The sequence below is a fragment of the Tigriopus californicus genome, chromosome 4 (genome assembly GCF_007210705.1).
Source record: "Tigriopus californicus strain San Diego chromosome 4, Tcal_SD_v2.1, whole genome shotgun sequence".
NCBI lineage: Eukaryota > Metazoa > Arthropoda > Copepoda > Harpacticoida > Harpacticidae > Tigriopus > Tigriopus californicus.
In genome coordinates, this window is record NC_081443.1 from 7,460,256 (window position 1) to 7,466,221 (window position 5,966).

Below are 5,966 nucleotides of genomic sequence, written 5' to 3' on the forward strand. Positions count from 1 at the left end.
CTCCGGATCATACCCGCCAACCTTGGACCTCCGGCCTTGTTGCGGTAGATGGCGGCCCCAACGGATCGCTCCACCAAGGACGAGAGCTCACTCTTGTCTGCGGGCCTCTTGAGCTCAGCTTGATCATGGTATTCCTCCCCCTGAGCCTGCCTGGCCTGTATCTGCCCTTTGCCGGACTCAAGGGCGGGTGTAGCGACTTTGGGTGTGGCGGCAACACACGTGTGGATGGCGGGGAACTCCTGGCTGAGGATGCCCAGGGCTTTGAGGTCTCCACATCCTAGGAGGGCTGGTCCAGGGATATTGGAGATGACGGGCTCAATTGTGACCTCCGGCCCATTCTTGACCAACACTGAGAGAGGGATTTTTCCCAGGTTCTTGATGCGGGAACCATTGACTGCAACCAAGTGGGTAGAGGACGGAAGGAGCTTGACACCCATGGGGACGTCTTGCTCTGGGAGGACGGAACAAGCGGCCCCAGAGTCAGGGAGAGCCAAGACCTCAAAATGCTTGTTGTCCATGTGGCAGGAGAGAGAGATCTTGGTGAGGGGTGCGTTCCTGATCCCAACAATGTTGAATGTTGAACGCGGCCTCCACAGCTGCAATGACGTCAGCGGCAGTTTCAATGGTGGGCATCATGGGGTTGACGGCGTTGACGGTGTTGACGGGGATGACCGGGGTGGGGGCGGCCTCAGCCTTGATGGTCTCAAAGTTGGTGGCGGCGGCGTGTAGAGTCTTGAGAGTGGGGTTCACAACCTCTCTCAACTTTGTGAACAGCTCCGTCTCCGTTTGGCATGCCAGGAGGACGAAGAAGACGTCCACTTCCTCCCCAGACATCTTGCGGAGAGAGGCCTCCGAGGACCGTTGGTTGAACTCGGCCATGAACTTGGAAAATGGTCTCTCATTCTTCTTGAACTGCACAAGTTCCCAACGTCCATTAAAGAGAGAGTAAAGAGTGAGAAAGTGCCTTTCTACCCTGGCCATGGTGGTGATGTTTTCCACTATGTCCACCAGATCCGAGGCCACGCACGCCCTGAAGACGCTCATCTGGACGGGGAATGATTCGGCCTCAATGTGGGATGTCGACCCATATTCGCGGAAGCGTCTAATCCACGTACGCATTTCCAAGGGGTCGACGTGCCAGAGAGCTTAAACAGATCTGAGTCCATCTGGATAGACTTTGCCCTGTATTTGGCGATCTTGTCCTCGCTGGGGTTCGCCCTGTCTTCGGGGTCATCACCTAGATGGTTCCACCATTCCAATTCGAAAGCTTTCCTGTTCGCCTCCAGTTTGCTGTATTTTAGTTGAGGGACGCCGTGTCCGCCGGGGGTGTCGCAATGCCGGCCTTTAGGAGGGCGACCCGGGTCATGAGCGCGTTCTTGGACGAGGTGATTGTACGAGCCATGGTGAAGTTGTTCACGGGGGGCACGGGGGCAACGCGGGTCCAACGGGGGCAACAACGGTGGGGTACTTGGTGGAGCCGGGGTTGGCAAAGTTGGTTATCCTGCCGACTGCGCCATGTTGTAACCAGATGCAAAAGAATGGAAGGAGATGGACTTGCCTGTGGAANGGACTTGCCCGTGGAATGGAAGTTAATGAATGTCTTTAATTTTCATGACAGACTGACAGCTAGCTACAATTACATAAGATGGAAAATGGTGCATAAGACTCCTGCAACCTCGTTATGGAGAATAGCGCTATCACTACAGTGTGGAATGTTACAATACAATGGACGGTACACAACACAACTTGACAACATTTTCAACCCTTGGGGCTAACATCTTTTCAAAGGACCTTGAGGAAATGAAAGCATCGTTTCTGCATCCCTGCTCTCAAGCTGACTACAAAGTGTCAGCAATGCTTGACCCCCCTCATATGATAAAGCTTCTTTTGACAACTTTAGCTGACTACCAAGAGTTCATTTGGCCAAACGTAGGTCGCGTACAGAGATTTATTGAGGAGCTAAATGCTATTCAAAATTGTCATGGTCTGCGGTTAGCCAACAAGCTCTCTGACCGGCATGTCAACTTCCAGCAATGCAAAATGAAGTTTGGTCTTGCTATACAAGCCATTGCGGGCAGAAGCGTCGCCAAAGCGCTCGGTTGGCTTCATCTGGAGAGATATCCTGGGTTTGAGAGTGAGGATGTCATTGCAACAGCTAAGTTCCTGGAAATCCATGACTCCTTGTTCGATGTCTTAAATTCTTGCTTCTCCAGAGCACCAGCATTCAAAGGAGCACTCAATGAAAGAAACGTCGACCAAGCACTGTCCCTTTTTGGAGAAGTCAGAGAACTTTACAAAGTCTTGACGGATTCCAATGGAAAACTCCTCATTCAAACGTGGCAGAAATGTGCTTTGTATGGTTTTTTGTCAAGCATTCAAGCAGTTGAAAGGCTCTATGGATACATGAAGACCGGCCAAAATCAATTGGAGATTGCCACCTACAAACTCCTACAGGATCATCTTGAATTTTTTTTCAATGGAATCAGGATGAGGAACAGTTGGATTTTCAATCCCAGTTCAATGAAGTTACAATGGATGGTCTCCTGGGAATTGATTACAAACCGGTTTATTGTACTGTTTAGCCAACCGAGTGGTTGGTCGTCCGACATCCAGTGTCTAGAAATCTATGATCAAACGGATTATCCGAGTCCAATTTTGGTACTTAAGTTGCGTGATTACAAAAACGTGGCATTACTTTGGATGGATGGCTTTGATGCACTCCTTGACAGTTTTCATGAAGCCCTACCTTTGCTACTTTCAATGTAACAAGACCAAGCCAAACAAGCCACAGGCTAAAAAGAACCAAGGGGAACCCCTCTGTTCTTTTCCAGAGTCGTATTAGAAACTGAATCAAATTACAGTACCTTTGATCTGGCATTAATGGCCATTAAAGAGGCCATTCTTCACTTTCACCAGCTTCTGGAAGGTTATTATTTCACGGTATCCACCAATCATCAAGTAATAACTTCAGCTACTCACTCTAAAGGTCTTGTCAGGACCTCCCTTCAATCGCGACATTTCTCCCTCATTTCCGAATATACGACCAACATTTGCCACGTCAATGGAAAGGACAATTATGTTGCAGATGCCCTTTGTTACATCAACTCATTTGGAGGAGTGATTTTCTATTGGAACGCCTTTGGAGACTCTCAGTCCAATGACCCCCGACATTCAAGCTTTACCTGTAGCTATTACAGGTTTAAGGCATGAATTCGGTAATATAAATGGTGTTCAAATATTATGTGATGTTTCAACAAACTACATGAGTCCAGTGGTTCCACAATCTTGGGTTGTAAAAGTAATTCAAACATTCCACGACCTGAGTCATCCCTGTCTCAGCCCTACAACATCTTCCATAACACCTGCATTTGTGTGGCATAACGTGAAGAAAGACATTTGAGAATTTGTCCGTTCATGCATGCATTGCCAACTTGGCAAAGTAACTTGACATAACTGCCCTCCACTACAAGACTTCGATCTGCCAACTGGACTTTTTGGACATCCTCATGTCGACATTGTTGGTCCCCTCCCAAGGTCTAATGTATTTTGTTATTTATTCACAATGGTGGATCACTGAACTAGATGGCCCAAAATGGTACCAATGTCTTCAATGACAAATGAAGATTGTGCCAACGCGTTGCTTCAAGGATGGATTGCAAGATTTGGTGTTCCAGAAGTAATTGCTCCTGATCAAGGTCGCCAATTTGAGTCATCTCTTTGGCATGAGTTAAGCCAATGTCTTGGATACAAGTGTTCTCGCGCTACTGCGTACCACCATAAGACCATTGGACTTGTAGAATGGTTCCATTGGACTTGAAAAATTGCACTCATGACCAAACTCACAAACAAGTGATGACTGGACAAATGAGCTTCCTTAGGTCCTTCTCGGACTTCTTTCCACAGTTAAAACTGACTTAGGTTATTCACCAGCCCAAACAACCTACGGTGAATACCTTCATATCCCTGGGCGTTATTTCTCCACCAACGCCTCTCCTCCTTCATCTGGATTGTTTGTTGCCGAGGTCTATAATCCACTCAAAGACTTTCCATTCGTCAATCCCCAGGGACATGGCTCCAATTCTCCTTTCACGTCGTCGTTGCTACTCAAAGCTGACTATGTTTTCATTCAAGTTGATGCCTGTTCCCCGTCAGTTGCACCCCCATACAGTGGACCTTTCAAAGAGGTGGATCCTATGGCCGATTTCTAGACCATTGAAATTCACGGAAAAATTGACATGGTTTCCACCGACAGGTTGAGACCCTCGTTCCGTTCAGAAGATCTTCTTCCTAGATTATCTGAACCACGAGTCTGAAGACGTGGTCGTCGATTTACGCAAAACCTTGATCTTAAATTTAAGAGTTTCCTTCACTCCCATTCCATGTTTTGTCATATCTTATGTTTTCCCAATACATTTTCCATGGGGGGTTATAGTGTGGCGAGCAATTGATTGCTCACTATGGTCAATCCCCCAGTTCTGTGAAATTGGTATCTTGTGTTGGAATCAAATAAACTTTCAAAATCAGGATTGCCAGAAAGCTTGAAAACTCAAAGCGTCGCCGTTTTCAATGTACCCTGAAAGGTTAGGTTTGAACAAAAAGGTAACCCCGGTTTCATGGAAGAAAAATCAGGGTTACTTTTTGTGANCCGTTTTCAATGCGATCTGAAAGGTTAGGTTTGAACAAAAAGGTAACCCCGGTTTCATGGAAGAAAAATCAGGGTTACTTTTTGTGACTAACATATTTCCGAGATTCACCCAGTAATGCCTTATGCCACTGAAAGTGTAAATTGGTAGCTCTAGTTGTAACCTCCGGTGATAATTTGTTTGATCCCATCAGTATACACTACTGATGGGAAAAGGGCAAGTAGCAAGTCATCACAGACACCCAAGTTCTACTTGTTTACAAGCAAAGCTTGGCCAAGTACTAAAACTTGGGCAAGCTTAATACAAGCAGGGACACGCTGCTAAAGTAGGGAGCCCAGACGGTTAGCTGAAGAAAACCGCAAAATGAGGAATTTTTGTTTGTAGCTAAAGTCACATTTACAGAAACAAACCAGTCATTGAAACAAAGCCACATTGCTGCGTCACTGTTGGTGCACATTATTGCTTTTCTTGTATAAGCTGACTTAAATTGCCCTGGTGTAAAATTTCACGCGTAAGTTTGGCCACACCATTTTCCACTCAAGTGTCTGTGTGCAAACCCAAGTTTGGGCAACTTCCTACTTGGGCAAGTAAAGCACCGGACTACTTGCCCTGTTGGTCCTTGCTGCACATCAGTAGTATAGGCACCTTTAAGCTACAGCTGACTGATGACGTCATCTTAAACAGGAAAGGTAAACAAATCTCCTGGGCAGTCACTTTTCTAGCGCTACTAAGACTATTGAACACATTTAGCATTCATTCCTCCAAAATTTCAGTGAACAATGTCGCCTAAGCCAGGTAATCATTACTGTTGAGTAGTTTTGGGCCATCGTGATCAAAACTCCAAAGAATAATCCACAATGGAATCTATGGATTGAAGCTGTTCTGCCATTACACTCAACGTTCAAGAGTTCTGGAAGGATGGATGAATCGCATCCACGGAAGTCTCTTACAATCAGTGGACTCAGGCAAATTTTATTCAGCGGCCATTGCAGTGGCCAACTCTTCTTAAAGATGATGTTCACCCACCCTTTTAGCCGTCCGCTTTTCCGGATTGGACGAGGATAGGGATCTCCTTCCCAAATTCCAATTTGATTTCCAGAGCAGCCACTCTACCACCTCGGCAGTTACTCTTCTCTATGAAATTGTCCAATCTTTGTGGATCTCTCCTCAAGCACCATCAACCCAACTTTCCTCCACCAACCATCTCAAATCATCAATAGTCAAAGCTAGGGCCAGGATAGAAAACATTTCCAATCGACTTCCCATCAAGAATCTTCCCTCTCCTCCGGACCTACATCAACCCAATTTTCCTCTACTGCCTTC